We start from the raw sequence: 15,563 nt of genomic DNA, 5'->3' as shown, positions 1-15,563 counted from the left end.
ACGGCTCCGGCCAGAGCGAGAACCGCTCGGAGAACACGGGAGAGGGGAAACTGCGCATGTCCGGAGGAGAGCCCGCCCCTCCTTCCCGAAATGCTGAGGGATGGACCAATGAGAAGATGTGGAGGACCGGAAGGACCCTTGTCCTCCAGCCAATCAGAGCGCGGGCTTTGTGGGAATGAAGATTGAGCTTCACACAGACTAAAACATCCTCCTGTGTCCAACATTTGTGAGTAAAACACTTTCTTTTCTCCCCCTTTCCATTTCTTTTCTCATTCTGGGGCAAATTGTTGACTGGCAGGAACTGAAGGGAAAGGAAGTGAATCCAGGGAGGGTGCAGACTCTGGAAAGGTTGGCCCAGGTCTCTCTCTCTCTCTCTTAAAGACATTGGCATCCTTTGCTCCCTCAGCTTGACACATTTATTTGTCTGGCTAAAAGGATGGTCTCTTCCCAATGTTCACAATTAAAGGGATGGTTTCCCCAGGAGATGGCTGACATTTAAGGGGACAGTAAATTAATATTGGACAGAGATATGTCTAGTGTTTTCACATGGGACCCAATATCCCAATGGTACATATTTGATATATTAATTTTGGTTCTGCCACTCTCTTTTCCCAAATGGCTTCATCCAATTCAAGGTCACGGAAAGTCAGAGCCTATCCCAACAGGCACTGGGAATGGTGCATCCAGGACAGGACATCAGTCCATCACGGGGCACACACATACTCACACACACACACTCAGGGGCAATATTTCTGTAGCCACATCTTTGGACGGTGGGAGGAAACTGAAGCACCTGGAGGAAACCCACACGAACACAGGGAGTACGTGCAAACTCCACACAGACAGACATCATAGGTCAGGATCGAATCCGGGTCCCTGGAGCTGTGAGGCAGCAGCACTAGCCACTATGCCACTGTACTGACCATTTATGGTTTTCGAATAAAGTTAATTTATTAGTTTTTCTGGCCTGGTGATCTCGTACTGTCACTACTTTATATATGTCCAGTCATAGAATCATTACCCTACAGAGGGAGTCCATTCTGTTACTCGAGTCCATGTTGAAGCTCTGTAGGACAATTCAGTCAGCCCCATTCCCTCTTTATTTTCCCATTCGCCTAATGTCTATTTCCTTCAAGAGCCCATCCAAGTTCGTTTTCAGATCATTGATCATCTCTGCTTCGAACGCACCCCCCCCCCATTTTGTGGGCAGCGAGTTCCAGCTCATGACTGTTCACTCGCTAAATAAACGTCTTACTCTAATTATGTCATGCAGTGCAGTATATTACACACATTTTTATACCAATGAGCATGGAACTTTTGACCATCATCAATGAGCACCTTCAGGAGAATTGGGATATTCGGTACAGCAGAGTGAGAATGGAGAGAGGGAGAGTATGTGGGATGGAGATTTACAGCTTTTCAGGGAAGAGTGGAAAGAATGTTGTATATGAACTGGAATTGTCTATTCTGAATTTCTATCATGTACTGACAGTGATGACTTTTCTAAACTCCTTTTACAGGATATTAAAAGGGGAGGATTTTCAGTCAGAAATCTCAAACCAAATGACACATCACGATCTGACAGTCATTCGATTCACTAGGACATGAATAATATTAGCCTTTGAATCTAGAAGGAGAAATGTTTGTTTTGTTTGCTTCAAACATCAGTGTGACTGGAAAAGCACCGAGACGCACATACCCGAGAGAGAGTGTTCCAGTGCACTGACTGTAGAAGGAGCTTTAATCAGTTACACAGCCTAAAGAAACATCACACCATTCACTGCAGGGAGAGACCGTATACGTGTTCTGTGTGCGGAGGAGGATTCAACTGATCGTCGATCCTGGAGAGACACAAGGGCATGAGCACCGTGGAGAAACCATGGAAATGTGGGGACTGTGGGAAGGGATTCAGCTACCCATGTCAGCTGGAAACTCATCGACGCAGTCACAATGGGGAGAGACCGTTCATCTGCTCCAAGTGTGGGAAGGGATTCACTGATTCATCCACCCTGCTGAAACACTTGCGTGTTCACACTGGGAAGAAGCCCTTCAACTGCTCCGAGTGTGGGAAGGCATTCACTGATTCGTCCACCCTGCTGAAACACTTGCGAGTTCACACTGGGGAGAGGCCATTCACCTGCACTGCATGTGGGAAGGGATTCACTCAGTTACCCAACCTGCAGAGACACCAGCGAGTTCACACTGGGGAGAGACCATTCACCTGCTCTGAGTGTGGGAAGGGATTCACTGATTCATCCAACCTCCTGTCACACCAGCGAGTTCACATTGGGGAGAGGCCATTCATCTGCTCCAGGTGTGGGAAGGGATTCACTCACTCATCCAACCTGCTGATGCACGAGCGAGTTCACACCGGGGAGAGGCCGTTCACCTGCTCTGAGTGTGGGAAGGGATTCACTCGGTCATCCCATCTGTTCACACACCAGCGAGTTCACAAGTGATTACGGGGTTGGATTTGTGTTGTTATTGCTGCTGTTAATCACATCCTTCTCATTCTTCTAAACTCCAATGGATACAAGCCCATCCAATTTAACATTTCCTCATGAAACAACCCAGGAATCAGTCAAGTGAACCCTCTGAACTACTTCTCATCCAATTATATCCTTTCTTAAGCAAGGAGACCAAAACTGTACACAGTATTCCAGATGTGGTCACACCAAGGACCTGTCCAGCTGTAGCAAACTGTCCCTACTTTTATATTCTATTCCCCTTGCAATAAAAAACATCATTCCATTGGCCTTCCTAATCACTTGCTGTACCTGCATCATAACGTTTGGGATTCGGGACACTCAGATCCCTCTGTACCACACAGTTCTGTAATCCCTCTCCAGTTTTTCTATCCTTCCTGCCAGAGTGGACAAGTTCACATTTTCTCACATTGTGCTCCATCTGCCAAAGGTTTTCTCATTCACTTAACCTTTCTATATTCCCTTGTAGACTCGTGTCCTCTTTACAGCTTACTCTCCTACCTATCTTTGTGATTCAGTCCCTTCATCCAAGCCAATGAGATAGATTGTAAATAGTTGAGAGACCAGCACTGAACCCTGTGGCAATCCGCTGGTTGGAGCTTACCAATCCAGAAATGACCCATTTGTTCCTATTCTGCTTCCTGTTAGCTAACTAATCCTCTGCCCGAGCTAATATCTTATCTCCAGTACCAGAAACTCTTATTATGTGTAGTAACATTTGATGTTGCACCCATATCAGATGCCTTTTGGAAATCCAAGTACACCACATCTGCATGTTCCCCTTTATCCACCTTCCTTCTTACTTCCTCAAAGAACGCTAATATGTTAGCCAAACACAATTTCCCTTTCACAAAACCACGTTGACTCTGCCTGATTGTATTCTGATTTTCTTACTGCCCAGCTATAACCTCCTTATTAATATAATATTTTCCCTATGACAGATATGAGGCTAACTAGGTTTCCTACTTTGTCTCCCTCCTTTCTTGAATACTCGAGTTGCCTTTCCAGACACTTCCAAAATCTGGGGAATTTTGCAGAATTGCAACCAATGCGCCTACTGTCTCAAAAGCCATTCCAGTCAATGCATCGAGTATTTCAGCAGCCAAGTTGGTCAGCTTGAACAGTTACCTTGAAAAAAGCGATCAGGAAGCTGTGGGAGCAGGCTGGAGGAATGCAGTCTGTCTGGTCACAGTTGGAGCAAAAAGGCAGTGACACTCAAGCTTGAGCCGAGGAATCCACAGTTGTGAGATTTAAAGAACTTTTGACGGCTCAATTATACAAAAGCAAATGGAAAGATGCCCAGGAAATCTTGCACCTCGGGGCTCAGGAGAGGGCGATGGGACCCCTGGGGTTCAGTGCCCCTGTGTCCAAAGTGGGGAGTCACAGGAACAGGGTACAGAGGAATTGAAGAGAAACCATTTGGGTCCAGAACATTGTGCACATCCTTTTACTCTGGTTGTCTTTGATCCTCAAGTAATTTTATGTTTTCTAACCATGTTCTGTTTCATTAATAAACTTTTATTCGTAAAAATATTTGATTTTTCTGGACTTTTCATGATTAGATTTCTGCACTTTAAGGAAAGTGGGGTTGGCAGGCTCTTTAACAGAAAGTGAGTCCCTCTAAGGTAATTGGCAAAAGAGCTAGAGGGGAGATGAGATTTTATTTTTTGACACAGTGACTTGTACTGATCTGCCTGAAAGCAGATTCAATCATACCTTTCCAAAGGGTAAATACTTGCAAGGGAAGAATTTTCAGGGCTGTGGCGAAAGAGCAGAGCAGTTGGATGAATCAGAGAGTCCTTTCAAAGAGATGCCAGGGCTGTGATGGACCGAATGGATATATATAGACCTGGGCCGTCCGCCTGCGCGGCGGATAGAGTAGTTTCCTCAGCGCAGGGGATTGTGGGAGCTACGGCTGCCATTACTCATCTGGAGCCCAGTCTCCAAACTCCTGGGACTGGGATGGAAAGTGGGGGTGTAGGGCGCAGTGACCCCGACCTGACACAAAATACATGTGGGTAGTCACTGGGTTTGATTGTGACGCCCCCTTAGCAAAACAGTTTGTTAACTTCAGGTGTAAAGATTCAGACACCTGGGTGACATATTGGGGAGGGCAATTGGTGAGTGTGAAACTGAACCCGAGAGTCAGCACCTTCAGGAGAGGAGAATTAGATAAAAGGCAGGAGGAGGATAGTAGGATGAAAAAAGGGTTAAAATTAATAGTGGGAGGGGATGTCTGGGGCACAGAAGTTTATAGCATAGGAATAACCGATCTGGAGATGATGAATAGGCTGGGTCACTTCTCTCTTGGAAAGACAAGAGGTTGTCTTTGGAAGGTGCTGTCAAAGGATCTCTGGCAAGTTGCTGCAGTGTATCATGTGGATGGTACACACTGCAACCACAGTGTATTGATAGCGGAGGGACAGCATGTTTAAGATGGTCGGTGGGGTGCCAATCAAGTGGGCTGCTTTGTCCTGGATGAAACAGACTCTTCAATGTGAGAAGACTGGCCAATAAATAATCATTGTTTTGCGAAAGCACTGGGACCCAGTAAATTTAAATAATTTCAGTCCGTTTGCTCTTCAAAGTTATATTGGAACCAATCACATGAGGGATAATGGAGGTTTTTAAAATTCTGAAAGGTTTTGATAGACACAGAGAATGTTTCCACTTGTAGGGGGAAGAGCAAAACTAGAGGCCATCAACATAAGATAGTGACTGATAAATCTAATCGGAAATTCAGGAGAAACTTCTTTACCAGAGTGTGGTGAGAATGTGGAACTTGCTACCACAGGGAGTGGTGGAGGTGAATAACATAGATACATTTGAAGGGAAGCTGGGTAAACACATGGGGAAGAAATGAGCAGAAGGATTCACTGATAGAGTGAGATGAGAAAGGATGAGAGGATTCTCAAGTGAAACTGGCATGGTTTGGGTGGGCTGAATGGCCTTATTCTGTGCTGTATTTTCAACATAATTGGTTCTGGTATTGCTTTTAACTCTGACATTGTCCATTCTGTGTAAAAGGGAAACAGTTTCATTCACAGAAGAACATTTCAGCTCATTGTTTCCAGTTATTGTCCAATCACTGCCCTTTGTTAGTCAGGTGTCCGAGTGAGGAACCAAGACATTCAATTCAAATACAAACATCTCATGTGATTGGTTCCAATATAACTTTGAAGAGCAAACGGACTGAAATTATTTAAATTTACTGGGTCCCAGTGCTTTCGCAAAACAATGATTATTTATTGGCCAGTCTTCTCACGTTGAAGAGTCTGTTTCATCCAGGACAAAGCAGCCCACTTGATTGGCACCCCACCGACCATCTTAAACATGCTGTCCCTCCGCTATCAATACACTGTGGTTGCAGTGTGTACCATCCACATGATACACTGCAGCAACTTGCCAGAGATCCTTTGACAGCACCTTCCAAATACAACCTCAACCCCCTCAAATGACATGGGCATCAGACACATGGTCCACACTTATGCAACTCCTTCAGTTCACACAAACCCTTTTAGTTCAGTGGCTGTGTATATGTGTACACAAACGCTGTTTGATCAGTGGCTGTGTGTATGTGTACACAAAACTCTTTCAATCAGATTCTGTGTCTATGCAGACCCCTTTCAGTCAGAGTCTGTGTCTACGCAGAACGCTCTTGGTCAGGGCCTGTGTACACAGACCCCTTTCGGTCAGAGTTTGTGTGTACACAAACCCCTTATGATCAGAGTCTGTGTGTACCCTGGCCCCTTTCAGCTCAGCATCAACTTTCTCAGCCTATCCTGCTGCATTCTGGGCAGGTTTTAATTTGACCATTTCCTGGCCTTTGCCCACTCTCCTCTGATTCTGAGCTAGCTCTATATTTATAAGTGTGGCTGTTTGTGCAGTAAGATCTTTAACCTAAACTTGAGAGTGGATAATATGTTAAAAACCCACCCTCCGTAACCTTCATGTTGAGGGATTGACCAATGGGGGGAATTGGAGGACCGGAAGGACTCTGGTCCTCCAGCCAATCAGAGCTCGGGCTTGGTGTGAATGAAGATTGAACTTCACACAGACTAAAATTTATTCTTGTGTCCAACATCTGTGAGTAAAGCAATTTATTTTCTCCCCCTTTCCATTTCTTTTCTCTTTCTGGGGGCAAATTGTTGACTTGCAGGAACTGAAGGGAAAGGAAGTGAATCCAGGGAGGGTGCAGGCTCTGGAAAGGTTGGCCCAGATCTCTCTCCCTCTTAAAGACATTGACATCCTTTGCTCCCTCAGCTTGTCATATTTATTTGTCTGGCCAAAAGGTTGGTCTCTTTCCTAATGTTCACAATTAAAGGGGTGGTTTCCCCAGGAGATGGCTGACATTTAAGGGGACAATTTCAGGGTGATTAACTGTCCTGTATTTTAAGGGATTGCTTATTAATTTGCCTTTTGTCCCGTATTTCTAGGACAACCTGTGGTTAACTGATCCCAGGACTCTCCAGAGTGAGTTTTTAGTGATTCCAGTGGAATTGCAAGTCAGTGAGTTGGCCAGCAGAGCGATGATGTTGTGACTGAAGAAGATGAGTTGTAAGTTTTGGTTGATTTTAAACTCCACCCCTCCCACAATTATTGTCTCAAGAACCCTTCTCCCCACCCCCTCTCCTTGAAACCAAAACCCACCCTAACCCACTTTCTTGGTCACCAGCATCCCACCATCCCCCCGGCCCCATCGCCCATGCTTCCAGCCCAACGGCTGAAGTGTCCCATACTTTATTTTGTAAGTATTTTGCCCCTCTGGACAATATAATAATGGAGCACATAGATATGTCTAATGTTGTGATAGGGGACTCTTTAGATCTATAATTTATAGTTCTGTAATTGAGTCCATTTATTATCCTTTCCAGTCTTGCGATATAGGACTGTAGTTGCGTTATATATTTGCAATCATAGAGTCAGTACAGCACAGAAGGAGCCCGTTTGACAACTTGAGTCCATGCGATTCTCTGTAGAGCAATCCAGTCAGTCCCATTTCCCCTCTATCTCCCCATTCTTCTGCAAGTTTATTCCCTTCAAGTGTCCATCCAATTTAATTCTGATGAAGACTCATACAGACTCGCAACATTAACTGTATTCCTCTCCGCAAATGCTGCCAGACCTGCTGAGTTTTTCCAGATATTTTTGCTTCTGTTTCATTTTTAAATTATTGACCATCTCTGCATCCACCATTCCTGTAGGCAGTGGATTCCAGATCATCACCACTTGCTCCTGAAATAAAGTTCCTCTCCACAGCCCCACATATCTCTAATTATGTGATAGAGTTCTGTGTATTACACACAGTTTTAGTGCAACAATGTTGGGTATATATTACAGCAGAGTGAGAATGGAGGCAGAATGATGACTCTGTGAACTCCTTTTACAGGATATTAGAAGAGGAGTATTTCCAGATAGAAATCCCAAACCAAACATCGTGATCTGACAGAGTCACTCAATTCATTGGGACCTGAATATCATCGGCCTTTGAATCTAGAAGGAGAGACGTTTGTCTGTTCTGTCTGCTCCAAAAGATTTTAAACATCAGTGTGACTGGAAAAGCACCGAGACACACACACCCGAGTGAGAGTGTTTCCAGTGCACTGACTGGGGAAAGAGCTTTAACCAGTTACACAGTCTGAAAAAAACATCACAACATTCACAGTGAGGAGAGTCACTGTACATGTCCTGTGTGGGGACAAGGCTTCAACTGACCATCGGATCTGGAGGGACACAAGTACACCCGCATCATGGAGAAACTGTGGACATGTGGGGCCTGTGGGAAAGGATTTAGATCCCCCTCTGTACTGAAAGCTCACCGATGCAGTCATACTAGGGAGAGGCCATTCATCTGCTCTGTGTGTGGGAAGGGATTCGCTCATTCATCCAACCTGCTGACACACCAGTGAGTTCACACTGGGGAGAGGCCATTCACCTGCTCTGTGTGTGGGAATGGATTCAGTCAGTTATCCAGCCTGCAATCACACCAGCGAATTCATACTGGGGAGAGGCCATTTATCTGTTCTGAATGTGGGAAGGGATTCAGTAATTCATCTGACCCGCATAAACACAACTGAATTCACACTGGGGAGAGACCATTCATCTGCTCTGGGTGTGGAAAGGCATTTATTGATTCATCCAACCTGCTGCGAAACCAGCGAGTTCACATTGGCGAGACACCATTCTCCTGTTCCGAGTGTGGGAAGGCATTCAATCATTCATCCGACCTGCATAAGCACAAGCGAGTTCACACCGGGGAGATACTGTTCACCTGCTCCGAGTGTGGAAAAGGATTCAGTAATTCATCCGACCTACGTAAACACCAGCGAGTTCACACTGGGGAGAGGCCGTTCACCTGCTCTGAGTGTGGGAAGGTATTCAATCAGTCATCCCACCTGTTGAGGCACCAGCAAGTTCACAAGTGATTCTAGGGGTTGGATTCTGCTGTTTTTGCTGCTGTTAATCACATCCAGGACTGAACCATGTTCATTCTGACACTTGGTGAAGTGGGAGGGTCGGAGGGTTTCTTTCTGCTGGACTGGCCGGTCTCACAACTTTGCTTCCAGTGGCTGATGCTCTTTGAGCCTGGGAGTGCACATTTCTACTGAAATGATCCACAAAAGCTGATGAAGTACATTTATTTTATCCTGTATAAGAAATAGTGTTTTTCCTACCACTACAGGTAGATCTAAAATAAATACAGGAAGTGTTGGAAAATGTCAGCAGGTCTGGCAGCATCTTTGGTGAGAGAAACAGAGCTAATGCTTTGAGTCCAATATGACTCTTCCTCAGAATTTCAGAGAGGGAGAAATGTGATGGGTTTGATGGTGTTGAGAAAGGGGGGAGGGTCCAGTAGAACAAAAGGGAAAGTCAGGGATTGGTTAGAGGGCAGGCAAGATTAAATAACAAAAATATCATGGAACAAAAGACAAAGGAAGTGATGATGGTTGTAATAAAGAAACAAAGCATTGGTCCAGAGTAAGTGTTAATGGCAGAATAAAGGACAGCTCTGTCTGAAAGCAAAAACATGAAAACAAGATGCAGACTGGCACTTGGCAAAAAAAAATCAAAACAGCGGACAGAGTTGATGGTCTGAAGTCGTTGAACTCAATGTTGAGTCCAGAAGGCTGTAAAGTGCATCATCGGAGGATGAGGTGTTGTTTGTCCAGCTTGTGTTGGGCTTCTCGGGAACATTGCAGCAGGCCGAGGACAGAAATGATTAGGTTTCTGCACTTTAGGGAAAATGGGTGAGAGGGGTTGGCAGGCTCTTCAACAGAAAGTGAGTCAATAGTATCTTTCAAAAGAGTAGATACTTGAAGGGGAAGAATTTGCAGGGCTGTGGGGAAAGAGCAGAGCAGTTGGATGAATCAGAGTCTTTTCAAAGAGATGGCAGGGACACAATGGGCCGAATGGACTCCTTCTGCAGCCTAGGAATCTCACCCTCGTGCTTTTGTGCAGGTTAAAAGGGACAGATTTCATTTCAGCCTCTTCCCTGTATCTGTATTTAAAGAGACGGGTTTCTGTTCAGCTCTGTGTGACCAATATAACAATGTCTCCGCTCCTCTGAAAATTTAAACATTGAACAAAGCTTTGCATGACCAATTATAGTCAACAGCCTTCCTGTAGTTCTCTCTGGATGCAGCAATGGTTCCATTGTTCTGCTCCATGGAACATTGTACGAAAATGATTAAATCCAATAAAATTAACCCAACAACAAAGTTAACAACAAAATTAAAAACAACAAAGATCAATGGTCTAATGACAACAAGCCTCTTTCAAGATGTGGTAATGCTAATTTAAGGATGAAAATTGGGTTTTGAGAATCATCTTGGGTTTGCGAGTTGGACTCCAGCGGTGGAGGTACTGAGTGACCCCGGGACAGGATTGTGGGAAATCCTTGTTGGTTCAGGAACCTGAGGAAGATTCACACTTCTACCTGGGGTGATCGCACAATTGAGGTGGGGAAAGTAGATGGTGTATTTCAGAAGAATGCCTTTTTCTTTAAATGATCACTGATATAATTTGTTATTTCAGAGTCCGCTCTTGCCTGATGGTTAAGTCTCTTTCAAATTAATGCATTTGAGAGGGTCAATTTCAAATTTAGGGGTTCAATTTGGAATTCAGTGATTAGGTACCTGCGACCAATTTTATGTACATACCCCTTTAACACTGAGAGAGAGCCTCAAGAATGTGCAAGAAAGATTCACAGGGATGATACCAGAACTGAGAGTGTTTAAGTTACAGGATAGATTGAACAGGCTGGGAATACTTTCTCAAGAAAAGAGAGGCTGAGGGCTGACCTGATAGAAGACTTTAAGATTATGACAGGGGGCGATAGGGTTGATATCATCAAGTCATCACTGTCAGTACACGATAGAAATTCGGAACTGAGAATTCTAGTTCTCATGAAACATATGTATCCTTCTCAAACTATAAATCTCTGTCACCCACACACTTCCTCCGCTCTATTGATTGTAACCCTAATTCATTCGATGATCTTTCTCCTGCTTTTTCCCCAATTCTCCTCCCCGAAGGTGCTGATTCTGAGGCTCAGTTTCACACTCACCTCTTTCGCTCCCCAATATTTCACCCAGGTGTCTGAATCTTTCCACCTGAAATTAACAAACTGTCCAACAGGAGATTCACTTTGAATTGGTGCACTGTGTTGGGCTATGCTGTGAGAATGAGACAGTTGATCAGATTGTTCATGATAGGGGTCTTGGAGTTGGGGGCAGTGGGGGAGTTCAAGTGGCAGCCGTGAATAAAACAACCTTGTGTATTTATGCTGCTCCTTTAACATAATATGATGTCTCGTGGTGATTCACAGGATTATGCTGAAAAAAAAATTTGACAAACGTTTGATGGAGTTGTACAATATCATGATTACATGATAGAAACTCACATTCCATCTCAAACTATAAACCTCTGCCCCTCACACACTCCCTCCTCCCTATTGATCCTACTATCATCCTTCTATCCTCCTTCTTTATCCCCATTTCTCCTCCCCTGAAGGTGCTGACTCTTTGCTTCAGTTTCACACTCACCTATTGCCCTCCCCGATATGTCACCCAAGTGTCTAAATCTTTATGCCTGAAGTTAACAAACTCTTTTGCTAAGGGGGTGTCACAATCAAAACCAGTGGCTATTCAGATGTACTTTGCGTCAGGGTGGGGCCACTGAGCCCCCCATCCCCACCCTCACTCCCATTTTCCATCCCAGTCCCAAGATTTTGGAGATTGGGCTCAGGATGAGTAATGGCGACCGCAACTCCCACAATCCATCGCGCTGGGGAAACCGCTCCCTCCGCCGCGCGGGTGAGCGGCCCGGGACTGCGCATGTCCAAGGGTGTGGGGAAGCTGCGCATGTGAGCCTGCGGGTTTTTGTCATGAATGCGCATGTGGGGCGGTGAGGTTGGAATCGACACAAAGCCCGCGCTCTGATTGATCGGGGGTCATTGTCTGTTGCGTCTTCCAGCCTTTCCCATTGGACAATAGCTCAGCGCGGCTGGGAGTGGGAGAAGGGGGGTGGGCAAAGTCTCTCCAATGTGAGGCTCCGCCCCTTATTGTCTTCAGGTGGGGAATTGACCAATGGGAAGTCTGCAGCACCGGAAGGACTCTTGTCCTCCAGCCAATCAGAGCGCGGGCTTTGTGTGAATGAAGAGTGAGCTTCACACAGACTAAAAGTTCCTCCTGTGTCCAACATCTGTGAGTAAAACAGTTTCTATTCTCCCCCTTTCCATTTCTTTTCTCATTCTGGGGGGAAATTGTTGACTTGCAGGAACTGAAGGGAAAGGAAGTGAATCCAGGGAGGGTGCAGACTCTGGAAATGTTGGCCCAGGTCTCCCTCTCTCTCTCTTAAAGACATTGACATCCTTTGCTCCCTCAGCTTGATACATTTATTTGTCTGGCTAAAAGGATGGTCTCTTTCCCAATGTTCACAATTAAAGGGATGGTTTCCCCACGAGATGGCTGATATTGAAGGGGACAGCAAATTAACATAGGACAGAGATATGTCTATTTTTGTTATATGGTACCGATAAGATATGTTATTTATGGCCATTTAAATTCATGTATTCTTCTTTCTAGTCCTGTAATATATTACTGTAGCTACCTTATATATTCCCAGTCAGAGCGTCATTAGATCCAGAAGGAGTCCATTCGACAACTTGAGTCCATGCCGACTCTCTGGAGAGCAATCCAGTCTGTCCCATTCCCCCTCTCCCCAACCCCTGCCGTTCGCCTGTAAGTTTATTTCCTTCAAGTGCCCATCCAATTTTATTTTGAAATCATTGATTGTCTCCATTTCCAGCACCATAATAGGCAGAGAGTTCCAGATCATGAAGAATCACTGTCCAAATAAATTTCACCCTCACATCCCCTAGGTACCTCTCATCAAGTTATACAGACCGGTATACTGCACACATTTTGAGTCCACTAAATGTATCTGTAGAAGCAGTGAGCATGTGTCTCTCGGCAAGCAGAATGAGAATGGAGGGAGAGTGCGTGGGATGGAGATTTACAGCTTTTGGGAAATGAGAGAGGAAAGAATGTTCCATAGAGACGAGAATTGCCTGTTCTGAATTTCTATCCTGTGCTGACAGTGATGACCCTTGTAAACTCCTTTTACAGGACATTAGAAAGGGAGGATGTGCAGACAAAAATCCCGAGCCGACCATCATGTTAAGATCTGACAAAGTCAGTTGATTCCTGGGAACTGAATTTCATCGATTTTCAACATCAGTGTGATTGGAAAAGGCCTGAGACACACAAACCCAAGCAAGAGGGTTCCAGTGCACTGACTGTGGAAAGAGCTTTCATCAGTTACACAGTCTGAAAAAACATCACATCATTCACAGTGGGGAGAGAGTGGACTGCATTCAGTGTTTGGATGAGGCTTCAACTGATCATCGAACCTGGAGAGACACAAGGTCACGCGCACCATGGAGAAACTGTGGAAATGTGGGGACTGTGGGAAGGGATTCAAATCTCCCTCTGCGCTGGAGATTCATCGACGCATTCACACTGGGGAGAGGCCGTTCGTCTGTTTTGAATGTGGGAAGGGATTTACTCAGTTATCCAGTCTGCAGACACACCAGCGGGTTCACACTGGGGAGAGGCCGTTCACCTGCTCTGTGTGTGGGAAGGGATTTAGTGATGCATCCAATCTGCGGACACATCAACGAGTTCACACTGGGGAGAGGCCATTCACCTGCCCTGAGTGTGGAAAGGGATTCACTTGCTTATCAAACCTGCAGATACACCAACGTGTTCACACTGAGGAGAGACCCTTCACCTGCTCTGAGTGTGGGAAGAGATTCACTTGGTCATCCAACCTGAAGACACACCAGCGAGTTCACACCAAGGAGAGACCATTCACCTGCTCCATGTGTGGGAAGGGATTCAGTGATTCATCCAACCTGAAGACACACCAGCGGATTCACACCGGGGAGAGGCCATTCACCTGCTCTGACTGTGGGAAGGGATTCTCTTGTTTATCCAATCTGCGGACACACCAGCGACTTCACACTGGGGAGAGGCCGTTCACCTGCTCTGAGTGTGAGAAAGAATTCAGTCAGTTATCCCACCTAAAGATACACCAGCGAGTTCACACTGGGGAGAGGCCATTCGCCTGCTCCAGTTGTGGAAAGCTGTTCAAACACTCATTGAATCTTCTGCAAGAACAGCAAGATCACAATGGGGAGAGGCCATTCACCTGCTCTGAGTGTGAGGAGGTATTCTCTCATTCACCCCACTTGCTGAGACACCACTGAGGACACAGATGATTATAGTGTTTGGATTCTGCTGTTATTGCTGCTGTTCATCACGTCCAGGACTGAACCATGTTCATTCTGACAGTTGGTGAAGTGGGAGGGTCGGAAGGTTTCTTTCTGCTGGACTGGCTGGTCTCATGACTTTGCTTCCAGTGGGCTGATGCTCTTTGAACCTTATTGCAAATATATTGGTTCATATTTCATATGGATCATAATATGAAAGGGTGTTTTAAAGGCAAAAGCTATTTAGTTTGCATTTCTGTTTGGAACTTCCCAAAGTGTGCCACTTTGTCATGGAGATGGGCTGTACATGTTAAAGGTTTTTTTGTGAATTTATCTGGTTGTTTCTCACAGAAGACAGTTATAGATTTAATCTTCCGTAGGCCACTGCTCACTTCAGTTCGTGTGAGGAGAAAAGAAGTTGGACAATTTGCCCAGCTTTAAGCGGGAGGAAGAAATTCCCAGTGGTCCCCACGGTGTGAGGAATGAGGTTTTTTTTAAAAAAAATATTCTTGGGGAATATTGTGTTATTTTGTGAAGAAGACTGTGTGTCTGTGTGTGTGTGTCAATGATTTAATTCAGCTGGACAAATGTTAACAGAAGACAGGTTCTCTGGAGGGTTTAAAACATAAAATGATAAAGGTGTTATGTTTAAGAACATAAGATATAGGAGCAGGAGTAGGCCATTCACCCCCTCACGCCTGCCCCACCATTTGATAAGATCATGGCTGATCTGCCCCAGGCCTCAACTCCTCTTTCGTGCCAGCTCCTCATAGCCTTCAGCTCCCCGATATTTCAAAAGTCTATCTGCCTCCTCTTTAGATACTTTCAGTGATCTAGCCTCCACAATCCCTGGGGTAGAGAATTCCAGACATTCACTACCCTCTTAGAGAAGAAATTCCTTCGCATCTCAGTTTTAAGTGATTGTCCCCTCATTCTGTAACTATGTTCCCTAGTTCGAGATTCCCCCACTAGTGGAACCATCTTCTCAACATCTACCCTGTCAAGCACCCTCAGAATCTTGTAAGTTTCAATAAAATCACCCTCATTCTTCTAAACTCTAACAAATAAAGGCCTAACCTGTTTAGCTGTTCTTGATAAGTCAACCCATTCATCCCAGGAATAAGCCTAGTGAATCTCTTTTGAACTGCCTCCAATACCAATATATCCTTTCTTAAATATGGGGACCAAAACTGTACACAGTACTCCAGGTGCGGCCTCACCTACAACCTGTACAGTTGTAACAAGACTTCCCTATTTTTAAGCTCCAACTCCCAGCAATACAAACAAAATTCCGTTTACCTCCT

The 15,563-nt window shown here is 45.1% G+C and overlaps 1 pseudogene; it reads left to right on the top strand.

Annotated features, from left to right (window-relative positions):
- The first annotated feature begins 21 nt into the window (after positions 1-21).
- Positions 22-15,563, top strand: part of LOC121273619 — a 36,701-nt pseudogene continuing 21,159 nt past the window's right edge.

Source organism: Carcharodon carcharias, assembly GCF_017639515.1.
Source record: "Carcharodon carcharias isolate sCarCar2 chromosome 27 unlocalized genomic scaffold, sCarCar2.pri SUPER_27_unloc_1, whole genome shotgun sequence".
Classification (NCBI taxonomy): domain Eukaryota; kingdom Metazoa; phylum Chordata; class Chondrichthyes; order Lamniformes; family Lamnidae; genus Carcharodon; species Carcharodon carcharias.
The sequence above is the reverse complement of the archived record's forward strand: the minus strand, read 5'-3'. Positions and strand labels throughout refer to the sequence as shown.